Raw genomic sequence first — 17,540 nt, 5'->3', positions numbered from 1 at the left:
TAGTTCAAAAGGCATTGACAATGATACTAATGCATATATCACATCATCTAGGACATCTCAGACAGGTTCCAGTTTGATGAAATAGTTAAATAGTTCAGATCTTTAAATACTTATTACTATCAAGATTCGTTTCCAGTTTTAGTGAAGTCTGTCGGCATAATAAAATAGTAACGTTGCTATATTTACTTTTTGTCCCACTACACTTTGACTGGTCGAGGGGGGGATAAAAATAATAAAGCATTAAATCTGAAAAAAATATCAAAAACTCATCGGATTTGCTAAAGGATTTTTAGCAAGACCCAATATTTTGATAAATTTTTTTTTCTGCCCCCTCAAAATGCAAAATCCTGCCAAAACTATTTGAAGGGGGGTCAATAAATGAATCTCAGAAGGAATATCCGAAAGAATGTCGGACGAAGTCCAGAGAGAAAGCTCAGAATCAATCCTATGAAGAATTCTTGAAAAATTGCTGAATGAATCTTGGGAAAAATCCCTAAATGAAACCCGAAAGAAAAATTCAATGAAAAAATTCCGGAAGGTATCAACGAAGGAATCCAGGGAGGAATCCCTGAAGGGAGCACGAAACTCTGGAGAAAACCCACGAAGAATCTTGGTGAGATCCCTCATGGAATCTCGGAAATAATCCGTAAAGTAACTCGGAAAGAATCATGGAGGAATTCTTAACAGAACTCTAGGAAAATAAAATACTGAGGTAATCCTTGGCGTAATCCTGGAAGAATTCCTCGAAGAATCCCAGCAAAAATCCCTAGAAGAACCCGGGAAAATCGATGGATAAATCCCGAAAAAATCCTGAAACAAATTCCGGGGGAAATCGCCAAAGGAATCCCGGTACAAATTCCAGCAGAATCCCATGAGAAATAAAAGAAGAAATTCTGAAAAAAAAAACATAATAATACCTGATGAAATTCCTGACGGAATCTTTGCGGTAACTTTATAGACATTTTTAAAGAAATCCCGAGAGAATTCTTAAAGGATTCCCGAGAAGAATCAATGATGGAGTTCCGAGTGTAACCATTGCGAGAAACCCTAAAAGAATTCTCGCGTTTAATATCATACCGGCGTATCTACAGTGATCGATTTCTCTTCATCGATTTTCTCTTCAGATGATTCCGGGAAATACGACCAATACATCGGATGATCTCTCGGTGTGTTTTTCGGTGAAGGACGACTTGGACTACCATCTAAAACAAAAACTATCAAACATGATTTGCCCACCAAGTTATTAACCTAAGAGAAAATCGAGGAAGAGAAATCGATCATTGTAGATACGCCCATATGATACTAAGCGCGAGAATTCTAAAAATCTCGGGAGCATTTTTAGTCTCGGGAGGAGTCCGTTTTGGAATACGGGGAGCAGCCACGAAAAACGAAACGGGAGGAATCGATCAAAGGCGTACTCATCGCGTCAAAATAAAGGCGCCGCTATGTACGGACATTAACATTGCTGTTGTGGAAACTGGCAACATGGTCCGGTGAGTAGTTGAAACTAACATTGACGACTTCCTAGTCGTCTTCAAGAAGAGCGCTAATTAAAAACCAAAAGTGTTTAATTATTTATTAGTAAATAACATGTATTCAATTAAATGAATTGAACTACCGTAATCTGGGAGAAGTTGATCACTTTTTCTCGATTCTTTTGGGTAAAATCAGGTAAATTGCGTATGACTCCTAACACATATTTTTTAAACATGTACTGAGTAGATCTGTCTGTTTCATGTTCCGTAAAGGAAATTCTTGCAAAAAAAAATACTACATTTTGCAAAAAATGCTCAAAATTTCAAAACTTCACACAATTGGTTTACGTCAAAAGTTCTTTCATTGAAGCAGTATTGTGGCATCCTCAGCGCTTGAAGGACGTGGATCCATAGTAATCAACTTCACCCCGCTGAACAACTACCCCTCAGGTTACGGTACTAGTATTAAAAGGCTACTTTCAATAATTGGTTCAACGCGTGAAAAATGATTGTCTTCCTCAACAATTGTGACAGCAGCCTAGTCACAAGCCGTATTTTCGAAGACAAACATTGTGTTTCGCTCTCCATATGAAAATCTGTTATTCAATATAATTTTATGTGTTGATTTTTTCACAAGACTTTATTCTGGGCACTTTAAGAGCATCCAAAAACTCACAATTTTGTCGAAGACGCCAAGTTTGTATCTCATCAACTTTCAGGGTTGCAACTGCTTTTCCATGAAACAAAAATCGTATGTTCAAAATACAATAAAACAAAAAAGGTACCCGCTGTTTTATCACCATAAATAGAACAGAGTACGATCTTTCCAATATTTTCCAATTCTTGAGATATGACTTTTTGAAAACGTGATTTTTCGAAGAAAAAGCCAATATCTTTTTAACCCTCGAGCGATCGCGCTGTTGTATTTTGTACAACACGTTGAAAAAATCTCGCTTTTTGTACTCAGCATTAGCGTGGTGCTGACGAAGGTGGCTAACCGCGCGAGTTACGGAAGGTTAATTTTGAAAGATAGAACATTGAGCTTTTTTTTTTATTCGTCATTTTATGCAATGTACGTTAGATACTATTGATGTTTGGGCTCATAACAATGGATTTACATTTTCAGTTTCGAAAACCAAATTTATTATATTTTCACGTAAACATTCTATAGTCAGTTTTAATTTGTATCTTAATGGTCATGAAATCGAGCAAGTTGATGATTATAAATATTTGGGAATAGGGTTTGATTCAAAATAATTGTGGAATAAACATATTCAATATGTACAAAAAAATTGTGCAAAAAGAATCAATTTTCTTAGATCTATAACAGGGACTTGGTGGGGAGCTCACCCTTCAGATTTAATTGCACTTTATAAAACAACCATTAGTTCTGTTATGGAATATGGATGTTTTGCTTTTGCAAGTGCTGCCAAAACTCATTTTTCCAAACTTGAAAAAATTAAATTTCGTTGTCTAAGAATTTGCTTAAAACTAATGAATTCTACTCATACTCAATCAGTAGAAGTTTTATCTGGAATTATTCCTCTTAAAATTCGTTTCATTGAATTAAATAGCAAATTTATGTTACAATGCTTCAATATTAGTCATCCAGTAGTTACCATTTTAAAATATTTATTTGAAATAAATCCTACTTGTAGAATTTTAGATTCCTTTAATTATTGTTCTTCAGTAAATATAATATCGAGTTCAATTCCATCACGTCATTTCCATAATTATGGTATTGATATTCATTCATTTAATCCTATAGTGGATTTGTCTTTTTATCACGAACTAAAACAAATTCCAAATTATGAATATCCTCGTTTTGCACCTATTTTATTTCAACGTAAATTTGTTGGCCTAGAGCCTAATCAGTTTTACTTTTCTGATGGATCATTAATCCAAAATGTAGCTGGATTTGGTATTTAAAATTATTCTTCAGCATATTTTTTCAAACTACAATCTCCTTGCTCGATTTTTATTGCTGAATTAATTGCATTATATTATACATGTACTTTAATCAGGCGAGTTAGGAATAATAAGAAATAGCATAATGGTTTCTTCGGCAAGCTTGCTCCAAATAAATTATTTTACAACTTCGTAGAAATTTTGAAAACGCATATAAAATTATTAAAAAGCAGGTGTTTGGATCAGCTAAACTAGAAGGACCCTAATATCACAATACAGTCAGGTCTTTTTTTACGCGGTTTTCATTTACGCGGCCGCGTAAATGAAAACTCCATACAAAAAAAAAATTCATCGTCTTATTTTTGCATGATTCGTCGAGAAATGGTGAGACTTTTTTTACGCGGTTTTTCGAATTTTGAACTGAGTTTTTTTCTACGCGGTACGTATCCCCCGCGTAAAAAAAAACCTGACTAATGAAAATAAGGTCGAAAAATATGAAGAAACTTTCCCAAACCATTCCTTACCGATCGTTTGAAGCAGCCGGTCGTGTGTACCGTGTCTGAATCGCAGTCAATCGCTTTGTAGCCGGTGGAGTTTTTTTGCCCACCTAGTGGTTTTTTATATCGCGAGTTATTTATCCTACCGAGGACGAAGACGATTGTCTTGGGCGATCCGCGATCGCGGGAAGGAAGCAGGCATTGGAATAGTGCACTGTGCAACAGAAATTTAATTACCCACGCCATCAATAGCGGGCCCGACATCAACGGCGGCGCGCGGCGGCGGCGGTGACGAGTGTGACGGGTGATACAAAAGCAGCAGCAGCGTTTTGTCTGTGCATCCGAGGCATCACCAACAAACAGCTATCTATACACTCGATAAGTATAATCGATATTCGATCTCGTTTTGTGTTGTTCCATTCCTCCGCTCATCACGTCATCACGTGTTAGTTGTTTGTCCACTTTGCAATAACAGTAGGCTGAGGCTCTACAGTGGGCTGAGGCTCAACAGTGGGCTGAGGCCAGAGTGAGCAATTGTAAAATTTTTTTCTCTTTATATATATATTTTTTCTTGTGAATTTTTTTTTTTGCCGGTTTTTTTTTCTTCTTATTAGCTAACGTTCCACACAGAGTGTGTTAAAATATAAACCAATTTTGTATTAATTCTTCTCCTGTGCATGGATGAATCCAATGGAGGCGAAACGCCTCCCAATGATATCATTGCTCGTACGCGGTTTTATCAGCCATCTTCGCCTGGGCCTTGGGTTGTCTATTTCCGGCGCAAATGCAAACCATTGAATATGCTTTCGATTTCTCGAGAGCTGACGCGTAAGTATCCTGGGACCGTTGTTCACCAAGTGAAAGCATCCAAGCTGCGTGTTACCGCACCTAGCTACAAAGCAGCAAATGAAATTGCTCAACACGAAGCGTTTACTGTTGAATACGTGGTCTATGTGCCAGCACGAGAAGTGGAGGTGGAGGGGAAGATCCTCGACGAAATGCTGACATGTGAGGACATCAAGACCGGCTTTGGTCGATTCAAAAATAGGTCAATTCCTGATGTGGCTATCCTAGACTGTAAACGCTTATCTAAGGCTTCCATGGAAGGAAATAAAAAGGTGTACTCGCCTTCAGCGTTTTTTCGAGTGACTTTTCCAGGTTCCGTCCTCCCGGAATTTGTAGTAATCGATGGTGGTTTTTACCCAGTGCATCTTTTTAGGCCGAAGGTTTTTAATTGTACCAAATGCAAGCAGTTTGGTCACAGTGATAGCTTTTGCGACAACAAGCCCCGTTGTGGCAAATGCAACCAAGCTCATTTGGAGGACTCTTGCACACAGGAAGCGGAAAAATGTAGCTACTGTGGTGGAGATCCACATGACTTGCAAGTTTGCCCGGCTTACAAAAGACGCATTCGAAATGAGAGTCGCTCTATCATAAGGCGCTCCAAACAGACATATGCGGAGATGGTGAAATCTTTTAAAACACCAGATTCCGTGTCTGAATCAGCTGTCCCAGTTGAAAATCCCTATCAGGAGTTGTCTTCCGATGATCAGGACGATGGCGAAACTGATGAGGGTGGATCTCTATCGGAGGTACACGCACCTGGAAAAAGGAAGTCATCATCTTCCCCGGGATTGCGCCGAAAGGTCTTTTTGAAGTCTTCCCTCAAAAGTTTGCCTAATGTCAAAGGAGGCGGGGTAAATTTAAAAACTCCGAATAATCAGGTTCCTTTAGCTTCAGATCCATGTTGTAGCAAGAATCTGTCATCCCCGTCTCCGCCTGTTAAATACACTTCAAAGACAAATATTCGACAAGGTAGCAAGAAAAAAGCTACCAAAGTTCCTCGCACTTCAAGCAAGCCTCCTAGACCCAAGCGAGGACTGTTTACTTTTAGGGTTCTCGTGGATCGCTTATATAATGCCCTCAGCCTTCCAGAAACATTTAGAGGCATTATTGATATGTTTATACCTACAGTAGAAGAATATCTTCGGAATCTGACACAATCATGGCCCCTCCTTGCTGCGATCATATCTTTCGATGGATAATTCATCAAGTGAGGTACAAGATATGATCACTGTGCTACAGTGGAACTGTCATAGTCTAAAACCTAAATTAGACCTGTTTAAGTTTTTGATTCACAACTCTGACTGTGATATATTTGCCCTTTGTGAAACATGGCTTTCTTCTGAAGATGAACTCAACTTCCACGATTTTAACATTATACGCCAGGATCGAGATGACCATTATGGAGGGGTTCTTTTGGGGATCAAAAAGACTTACTCATTTTATAGAATTCCAATCGCGACTCATCCTGGCGTAGAAATCGTCGCTTGCCAAATAAACGTAAAGGGTAAAGAACTTTGCGTAGCTTCCGTTTACATTCCTCCAAGAATTTCAATTAACCGGCGTCATCTTTGGAATGCGGTTGCTGCACTATCACATCCAGTTTTAATTCTGGGTGATATGAACGCACATGGTACAGGGTGGGGCGAACCATATGACGATAATAGAGCGGTCATTTTCTATGATTTGTGCGACGATTTCAATTTGAACATTTTAAATACAGGTGAAGTGACACGTATTGCATCTGACGGCAAAGAAAGTCGTCTCGACCTATCACTGGGGTCAAGTTCACTATCATTCGATTGCTTGTGGAAGGTAATCGAGGATCCTCATGGTAGTGATCACTTGCCCATTATAACCACCATAAAGCATAATAGTGAAAGGTCAGACCAACCAATTCAGGTTCCTTTTGACCTCACAAGGAATATCGATTGGCAAAAATATGCAGAAGCGGTATCTTTTGGCATCGAATCATTCAACCCCCTCCCACCTTTGGATGAATATCGATTCCTATCAGAACTGATATACAAGAGTGCATTAGAATCACAAAAACGACGAGTTCCAAGTGCAACTTTCAAAAGAAGACCCGCCACACTAGGCTGGGATGATGATTGCACCCAGTTGTATCTTAAAAAATCTGATGCTTTCAAAGCTTTTCGTAGGCATGGTACTTCAGATCTTTTTCAAGAGTATGCTAAGCTCGAAAGACAGCTGAAGAACCTGCTGAAAGCGAAGAAGCGTAGTTATTGGCGACACTTCATTGAGGGCCTCTCTAGAGAAACTTCAATGACAACGCTTTGGAGAGTGGCTCGCAACATGCGAAACCGCTCTTCTTCTAATGAGAGTGACGAATACTCCAACCGTTGGATATTTAGCTTCGCGAAAAAGGTCTGCCCAGACTCAGTCCCAGCACAACCGATTTCTTGGGAAACATCCTCAGGAGACGGTTCTCTGGACAGACCATTCACTATGCTGGAATTTTCTATGGCTCTTCTTTCATCAAACAATTCCGCTCCGGGACGCGATATGATCAAGTTCAATCTTCTCAAAAATCTCCCAGATATCGCGAAAAGACGATTACTGGACCTGTTCAACTCATTGATGGAGAATAACATTGTTCCGCCAGAATGGAGACAGGTCAAAGTAATAGCTATTCAAAAGCCTGGTAAACCAGCGTCTGATCATAATTCATACCGCCCAATTGCTATGTTATCATGTTTAAGGAAATTGTTAGAAAAAATGATCCTATCACGACTCGACCATTGGGTTGAATCGAATGATTTGCTTTCAAATACACAGTTCGGGTTTCGCAAGGGCAAAGGAACAAACGATTGTCTAGCGTTGCTTTCAACAGATATTCAACTGGCCTTTGCGGAAAAGGAGCAACTGGCTTCAGTTTTCTTGGATATTAAGGGCGCCTTTGATTCAGTTTCCATAGGAATATTGTCAGAAAAACTGCACAATAGTGGACTTCCAGGAATTTTAAATAATTTCTTGTATAATTTGTTGTCAGAAAAACATATGAGCTTCAATCTCGGACAACTGACAACTTCCAGAATTAGTTACATGGGCCTACCCCAAGGCTCATGTTTAAGTCCCTTGCTTTATAATTTTTACGTGAAAGACATTGATAGTTGCTTGGAAGGACAATGCACGCTAAGACAACTTGCAGATGATGCTGTGGTTTCTCTAAAAGGCCCACATGCAGAAATGTTGCAAAGACCATTGCAAAATTCTCTAAATAATCTGTCAATCTGGGCAAGAGATTTGGGGATCGAGTTTGCTCCGCAAAAAACTCAATTGGTTGTGTTTTCTAGAAAGCGGAACCCAGCCCAACTGAAACTCAATCTTTTGGGAATAGAAATCGACCAGTCTTTGACTTCGAAATACCTTGGGGTCTGGTTTGATTCAAAAGGCACTTGGGGTACCCAAATCAAGTATTTGGTGCAAAAATGTCAACAAAGGATCAATTTTCTACGCACAATTACTGGAACATGGTGGGGTGCTCACCCGGAAGACCTCATAAAACTTTACAAAACGACTATTCTCTCTGTTCTCGAGTATGGCTCTTTCTGCTTCCACTCAGCAGCAAACTGCCACCTAATAAAGTTGGAACGAATTCAATACCGTTGTTTGCGTATTGCTCTCGGTTGTATGCACTCAACGCATAATGCGAGCCTAGAGGTCCTGGCAGGGGTGAAACCTCTCCAGAACCGATTCTGGGAACTCTCGCTAAGGTTACTTATCAAGTGTGGAGTGAGCAACACACTTGTCATTGAAAACTTCGAAGAAATGCTCAGTCTGAACACTCAATCAAAATTCATGAGAATCTATCTGTTCTACATGTCATCTGACATAAGCCTACCAAGTTATAATCCTCCTCGTGTACACTTCACTAATGACAGTTCCTCTGTTAAATACGATCTGTCCATGAAACAAGCTATTCATGGAATACCAGATCAACTTCGATGTCTATCTATTCCTCGCATTTTTAACGAAAAGTACCAAAATGTCAATTCCTGTAAGAGATTCTTCACTGATGGGTCTCGCATAAATGGATCCACTGGTTTCGGTGTCTTCAATGAAAATTTCACCGCCTTCCGCAAACTTCAGGAACCTTGTTCGGTTTATGTTGCTGAGCTGGCAGCAATCAATTTCGCTTTGGGGATGATTTCCAACATGCCCGTAGACCAATTCTTCATCTTCTCGGATAGCCTTAGTTCGATTGAGGCACTCCGGTCGATGAAACCTGTAAAACATCCATCTTACTTTCTTACAAAAATAAGGGAGCAGATGGGTGCACTGGTCGAAAGATCCTACAAGATTACCTTTGTATGGGTCCCCTCACATTGCTCAATTTATGGCAATGAGAAGGCGGACTCTCTCGCAAAGGTGGGCGCACAGGAAGGTGAGATCTATGATAGAAGAATTTCACATGATGAATTTTTCCATTTTGTTCGCCAGAGTTCTCTTCAAAGTTGGCAAAATGATTGGCGAGATGGCCAGCTGGGACGGTGGTTACATTCCATTATTCCTAATGTTTCTTTGCGAGTGTGGTGGTATGGTCTGGATGTAAGTCGCAATTTCATTCGCGTGATGTCAAGACTTATGTCCAACCATTACTCGCTAGACGCGCATTTACACAGGATTAACCTCGCGTTGAGCAATGTTTGTACTAAGTGCGGTTCCGGTTATGATGACATCGACCACGTAGTTTGGCAATGCCCGGATAATGACGCCTCCAGAGCACTACTTTTGGATACCCTTGAGGCCCGAGGTAGACAACCCTTTGTTCTTGTGAGAGATGTGTTGGGGACCCGCGATGTCACATATATGGGATGTATTTTCGACTTTCTTCGCTCTGCTGGTATAAAAGTTTAATTCGCTTGTGTTTTCTTCTCCAGTTTTTTTTTCTCTGTTTTGTCCTCTTTGTGTTACCAAGCTACTCCTGGCCATCCGGAAGACCAAGTCCCACAACAAGTTGGTACGAACACCACAAGGCACCGAATTCGCTAGCAAGATGCGATTTACCCCCGGATGAGCAGCAGTGAAACCTTTGGCCCAATCCTTACCCTGTCCATCCCTCAAAATGTGACCTTCTAACCTCGAGCTGCCACGAGTACCCTGGCTTCCACCCATTACTAACAGATATCATTAAAAAGTTATTACTATGTATAGTGTATACTATTAAGTACAAAGAAAGATCTTCGGCTCCGTAAAGCGTTATACGCGATTGAGCCCCAAATAAATGAACTAGTTAAAAAAAAAAAAAAAAAAAAACTTTCCCAAAGACACCATGTATCTAAAACTTAAGGTTAAGGCCGAAACATTTTTGTCTTCGTACGGCTCTGGACCCATTGTGCAATGGTGGCGCGATCTGTTCATTTCATAGCATAATGATTCACTCTTGATAAATCCCCACGGGTGGCTTTACGAATAGACAAAGATATCTGAGATATTAGTTACAAACATCAGTGCCCTCTTATGCGGTGATTTTTAAATGGAATCCTTTTTGACACATGGCTCTTATACATTTGAACAGTGTCGTTTTGTTGAAGATGCTATCTTTATATCTCTTCACTGAGTAAGAGTTGTTTTGTTTCATTTTTATATTTTACCACTTTCGGTGTGTCTCCCGGAACAGTTTCCGGAACAGGTTCCGGAACATTATCGGTAGACTCAAATGAGATCTGAGCTCATTTTTTTGCTAATTGTTCATCAGGTTATCGAAAAAGCCGTATTTTGATATGTCGCATGCAAGAGTTCGGTTCACTTACATTAGAGTACTTCCGGTGGGAAACCCGGAACCGGTTCCGGAACATTACTGTTAGTCTCAAATGTGGTCTAAGCTCATTTTCTTTCTAACTACTCATCAAGTTAGCAAAAAAGTGGTGGTTTAGCATGCATGGTTTTGCTATATTTCCATAGGGTGCGGGCACCGGTTTTGGCCAGTCTAAGGGAAATCATTTTTTTTGTCGGCTGTTCGAGTCCGTATGAAGTTGATCATCAATATTAACTTCTTTTCTCGATCAGCCTAGATAGCTGTGTAGTGTCGGTAGCGATTGTCTCAATTGGCTAAGAATAACACTACGGACCGCCTGTTCCGGTGGTAAGAATCCACCAACAGGTGACCCCTAATTCATGGTGTGATGCGGCTTTATGCTTACCGTGCCTAGGAATGAATGGCTAGGGGGGTCTAATAAAAACCTAACCGCTAACGGAGCCTGTGGAGTACCAGGGCGCCCTCCACAGTATGTAGCCCTTACTGCGCTAACCGGAGCAATGGTGCAGTGGACCTTGTGTTTCTCCGAGACAATCAGCTGCCCTTCTTTAGTCTCACTTGAGGCTAAATAAGGGCGGGATTATGAAGATGTTGTTAATTAGTTTAAATTTTCACCTATATGGTTTCGCATTATGCGATTTACACAGTGTATTCTGTGTATCCTCGCCTTTGGCGTTTTCCTATCGATACCGATTTGGTTTTATTGTTGCTGTTCTTTGTTGTGCTGCTGTTGCGAAGAGTTTAATCTTACCTAGTTTGGGTAGTGGCTACGGTTAGGATAGCTCAGATCAATCTTCAGCATAAAAGAACAGCAACGATCAATCTTTGCAGACTTATGCAAAATGGTACAGCCCAAGTGGCCTTGGTACAAGAACCTTACTTTCGTAAGGGAAATTTCTATCTAGGAAACCTTGTGAACCCGGTGTTTGCCACTTTCAGTAAACATGAAATGGCAAACTCGCGTGTCATGCCTCGAGCCTGTGTGCTTGTCAACAACGCAATAGTTGCTACACTCATCTCTGAACTAACCACCAGAGATGTATGTGCTATCACAATTGATGTATCTGTTGGAAACCTCAACAGGAAATACGTCTATTGTTCTGTGTATTTACCACATGATGAACCATCCCCTACGGATGCTTTCAAACAAGTCATCGCACACTGCACTTCAAAAGGCCTTCCGCTAATTGTTGGCAGTGATGCTAATGCTCACCATATCATCTGGGGCAGCTCAGACATTAACTTGAGAGGCTCCAGTTTGATGGAGTACTTAAGTAGTACAGATCTTGCATTACTTAACATAGGCAACCGCCCAACCTTCATGGTATCTGCTAGAGAGGAAGTGTTAGATATAACGCTTTGCTCTAGCAGAATTAGTCACGAGCTGACCAATTGGCATGTGTCAGATGAAGAATCTTTATCTGACCATCGCTATATCTTTTTTGAACATTTAAATGTTACTTCGCAAACATTGCGTTTCAGGAATCCTCGGTCAACAAACTGGGATCTTTATACTGATTTGGTTGCAGCCAAATTTCATGGATATTCACCATCCATTGACACTCCAAGTGATTTAGATGATGCCGTTGATACTACAACGACCTTCATCATGGAAGCTTTTGAAGAAGCATGCCCTCTACGGTCTGTGAAGATCACAAGAGGAACCCCTTGGTGGAACTCTGATCTGGCGAAACTCAGGAAACAATGTAGAAAGAGTTGGAACAGACGACGTTCGGCTGGTTCGGAGGCTTTCAGGTCGGCTCGCAAGGCCTACAGGAAAGCTCTCCGGTCTGCTGAACGATCCGGCTGGAAAAACCTTTGTACAAATGTTTCCAGCTTGAGTGAAGTCAGTCGGTTAAACAAAATCCTTGCGAAATCTAAGGATTTCCGGGTGAACGAACTTCGTCTGCCAAATGGCGATCTGACTTCCTCTGATGAGGAAGTTCTGGAATGCTTATTCAGCACACACTTCCCTGGATGTGTGGATATTACATCTTCGGATGATCCTGATGTCTTTTCTTGTAGTTATGATTCTTTAGCTTCGGCTCGGAGTATTGTAACTATAGAATCGATTGAGTGGGCTCTTAATAGCTTTGCTCCTTTCAAATCTCCTGGGGCAGATGGAATTTATCCTATTTTGCTTCAGAAGGGATTTGATTATTTCAAACATGTTTTGAAAAAACTACTTGTTTGCAGTTTTGCTACAGGGTATATTCCCAAATCCTGGAGGGATATTACTGTAAAGTTTATTCCGAAAGTGGGTCGTGCGTCGTATGAAGAAGCAAAGAGTTTCAGACCTATCAGTTTGACCTCTTTTCTTCTGAAATGCTTAGAACGCATTGTGGATCATCATATCCGTGATGTTCATCTGGCCAACGTGCCTCTTCATGTGAACCAACATGCCTACCAATCTGGTAAGTCCACTGTGACTCTTTTACACAAGGTTGTTTACGATATCGAGAAAGCATTCGCTCAAAAGCAATCTTGTTTGGGTGTTTTCTTAGATATCGAGGGTGCCTTTGACAACGTGCCTTTCGATGCCATATTGGAAGCCGCACGGAGTCATGGTATATCTCCAATGATTTCCAATTGGATTCACCAAATGCTCAAAAACCGATATCTCTTCTCGACATTGCGTCTAGCAGGGATTAGGAAATTGAGTGTTTGTGGATGCCCCCAAGGGGGAGTCTTATCACCGCTTTTGTGGAATCTCGTAGCAGATACGCTATTGAGGCAACTCAATAATAGCGGTTTTCCTACTTATGGTTTTGCCGACGACTACCTAACATTGTTAGTTGGTATGTGCATCAGCACCCTTTTCGACCTGATGCAAAACGCCCTTCAGGTAGTTGAGGGTTGGTGTCGCCAATATGGCCTTTCGGTTAATCCGAGTAAAACATCTATTGTTCTTTTCACGGAAAGGCGAAACCGTAATGGCGTTCGACCTTTGCGTCTCTTTGATTCTGAAATCGATGTGACTGAACAGGTAAAGTATGTTGGAGTCATTCTTGATTCCAAGCTTTCCTGGACACCTCACATTGAGTTCAGAATCAAGAAAGCTTGTATGGCCTTCGGGCAATGCCGGCGTACTTTTGGTACAACTTGGGGTCTAAAACCCAAGTATATCAAATGGATTTACACAACTGTGGTTCGGCCAATATTGGCTTATGGATGTCTTGTGTGGTGGCAAAAGGGTGAAGTGAGAACGGTCCAATCAAAATTAGGCCATCTCCAAAGGATGTGCTTAATGGCGATGTCTGGAGCGTTCTCTTCAACTCCTACGGCAGCGCTAGAAGTTCTCTTTGACGTTGCCCCACTACACATTCATCTCAAACAAGAAGCCCTTTCTTGCACTTACCGGTTACGGGTACTCGGTCTACTAGAGGAAACTCCTGTGAACCGCAGTTCAACACACACCTCGTTGTTTCCACTTTTGGTGAATTGGGACAAAATTGTCCTTGCTCCAAGTGATCTTACAATTGCTTGTAATTTTCCATATAGGACATTTTCCACGAAATTCCCTTCCCGGGAAGAGTGGACATCTGGTTATCTGGATAGAAGTATTTCAGACGGCATCGTATGTTACACTGATGGCTCCCTTCTCGAAGGTCGAGCAGGTGCTGGTGTTTATTCTCGTGAGCTAAGGCTGTATCAGTCTTATTCACTTGGTAGACACTGTACCGTTTTTCAGGCCGAAATCTTTGCTCTTATGTGCGGAGTGCAATCAGCACTTCAGCAGCACGTAATGGGCAAAGTAATATACTTCTGTTCAGATAGCCAGGCTGCTATTAAAGCACTTGCTTCGGCCAACTCCAGGTCGAAGATAGTTATCGCTTGTCGAACTCAAATCGAGGAGCTGAATTCAGCAAACGCTGTTCACCTTCTATGGGTACCTGGTCATTCTTCCATCGCTGGAAATGAATTGGCTGATGAGTTAGCTCGCTCTGGAGCATCACATGACTTCATTGGCCCTGAGCCAGCTATTCCGATATCGAAGTGTTGGATTAAGCTTCAGATTCACACCTGGGCTGTCACTCAACACAGACAATATTGGAATAGTTTGGAGTCATGTCGTCAAACCAAATTGTATAGTGCTGAGCCATCTCTACGGGTGGCGAAGTATCTAACTAATCTGTCTAAGCAGAATTGCAGCATGCTGGTCAAAGCATTGACTGGCCACTGCCGACTCAGCTATCACATGGCGAATATTCAGCAAGCTGATTCATTTGCCTGTGATAGCTGTGAATCCGATTATGGAACTTCGTATCATTTGATATGTAACTGTCCAGTTTTCGCGCAACTGCGTTTCCGAGTATTCGGTAAACACTTATTAAGTGAAACTGACTTCAGAAACCTGAATATTCAGGATATTCTGTTGTTCTTAAGCCGCTGTGGTAAAGAGCTATAGGCTCTCTTTCGCTTTATGCGTTATTACAGTGCCCTTTTCAGGGCGCTGTTTGAACCCATTGTGGTACGCTTGTGCGTTAGTACCCTCTTCTAGGGTATTTTTCCTATTTCCCTACCTGTCCCTATCCCCATCCAAATCCTTTTTCCTTCCTTTTCCCTCAGGTAGATGATGAAATAGGCTGTTATTTTGGCGATGGCACAAATGTCCCAAATGGAGGATAACGTGCCTCTGGAGCCGGCCTTCTGATACCTGATAGAGTACTTCCGGTGGGAAACCCGGAACCGGTTCCGGAACATTACTGTTAGTCTCAAATGTGGTCTAAGCTCATTTTCTTTCTAACTACTCATCAAGTTAGCAAAAAAGTGGTGGTTTAGCATGCATGGTTTTGCTATATTTCCATAGGGTGCGGGCACCGGTTTTGGCCAGTCTAAGGGAAATCATTTTTATAAAAATAACCAATAATCCAATGAAAACTACCAATGTGTTAAATGAAAGGTTTCAATCTATACTTTATTAGAAAAATGCAGAAATCAAGCTAATACATGATTTTCGTATTAAAAGTGGCGCTGGCCAAAATAGAAGCATTGCCGCAGTTTGGCCATATTCTCAGCTTTGGTTTCTATTTTGGCCAATCGCGTGTATTTCTTATGGGAGTGGCCAAATTAGAAGCACCCTGGCCAAAATAGATATATGGGAGCTGATTTTTTAAGAAAACATACTTTTTTCTTCCATTTTTTAATCAAAATGTATGGTTTTCACAGCTGTAATCATAATATTATATTAGAATCTACTAGTAAAAAATAAATTTATGCCGATTTAGATCGTAACAGGCTGAATACCGCACTATGGCCAAAACTCCGGGCTGGCCAAAACTGAAGCTTCTACCCTATCTATCTAGCCCCTTCTTGGGGTACCGGTCCGGAACAAATATACTCCGGAACAGCAGAACCGATCCGCACCATTTCGAATAGGAATGAATGGGGCCAAATTTCAGTCGAATGAACCATGAGTCGTTAAAATCGGTTAAGGTTTACTGTCAAAAAGTGATGTGAGTTTTTTGGACACACATTAAGATCGCATGCCTCATTAATTAGTTATCGATTTGCATCCAACTGGACAAACTTTAACAGTGAGCCTCCAGCTTCCCAGCAGGCAACATTGCTGCATGTGATGCCAAAGATAGCACACTGAAATCATGGCTACAATGTTTCACTGCAAAATGCAGTGATGCCCACCGATTAGTTTAATCATCATGAGTAAAGATTTCGATTCTGGATAAAAATCGGTAACTAATTAATGAGGCATGCGATCTGAATGCAGTCTCCAGCAAAGTTGTAGCTAATAGAGTAGCCTAGACGTAACAAGGATCAATTAACGCTCTAGGGCATTTGGAGAAATACCTACTACGGTCGATTGAATGAAAAACATCGTTTTCCCATAGTAATTCCCATACAACCTTTGAAGGGCTTATGCGCTCTCAATTTTTAACCAAAAGCGCTCAAATTTTGGGAGAAAGCATAGAATCTGGTTACGAATTGAATAAGCGGTGTGGAGCAAAAACGATTTTTTGAACTTCGCTAATACATACAGACATTAAATCGCGTCGAGCTGAGTTGGTTGGTTTATGTGATTTGTCATTTTTGTGAAGTCATTTTTAGAGTGAGCATATAGCCTTTCCAGTACACATGGTCGAGGTTCTGCTAAACTAAGCTAAGTGTCAAAAACTTTTCGAGATAATTAACTTTCAACTTCAACCATTCACAAGTAAACAACCGCTAACAATAATAAAAACTTTTCTGCACATATAACTTGTAGGCCTTCAATAGCGATCTGATATGAAGAATAAATGCAAATTATTTGAAATCATTGATATAATAAAATTTCTTAAAACACTGCACTCAGTTCACTCTGGATGATCAAAGACATTAGAATATGCATAATTTGGTTTTAGAAGGAACATGTTACATGTAAGATTGTGAAAATGTTCGATTCCTAATCGTCTATCAAGTAGAAATCTATATCTGTTGCACATAAGTGCGCTCTTTAGATTTCAATTAAATGAACATCCCTAGAATTTCCTAAATGACAATGCTTGACTGATAATAACAAAGGAACGGCAGTGTAACATCTAGTGAGGAGGTGACGGTTGGAAACCAAATGTTTCTACCATAGTTTTACCGAATTTGTAAGTTTTTAATATATTTTACAATAACTCAAATAAGCCTAATAAAATCACACTTGCAGCTTTGTAGCAGGTCCAACAGCAATCATGTGTTTGCTTCACAGTAATCTGCTGAAAGAGTCGGTGCCACCAATGCCTCTTCGCAACAATATCAGTCACAGTTCTTTACATGAGAACGCGTATAATATGATGACACGGAAGTCTCGAAGTATAGTTTAAACTATGAAACGTGAAAGCCAAGGTGAAAGCCCTGCCAGCCAAGTCTTTCCCATCTATGCTGTTTTGCATAAGTTATACGTATTCTCAAATCGAAATCGTGCCAAAAGACTTCCTTGTACGTCCTAAGATTCCAAAGTGGAGCCTTTTATATGCATCAAATGTATGCTGATCGATGAAAATCATAAAAATGCTCAGCCAAGGTGCACCAAGTGCAAAAAAGTTATCA

Source organism: Aedes albopictus, chromosome 3 (assembly GCF_035046485.1).
Source record: "Aedes albopictus strain Foshan chromosome 3, AalbF5, whole genome shotgun sequence".
Taxonomy (NCBI): domain Eukaryota; kingdom Metazoa; phylum Arthropoda; class Insecta; order Diptera; family Culicidae; genus Aedes; species Aedes albopictus.
The sequence above is the reverse complement of the archived record's forward strand: the minus strand, read 5'-3'. Positions refer to the sequence as shown.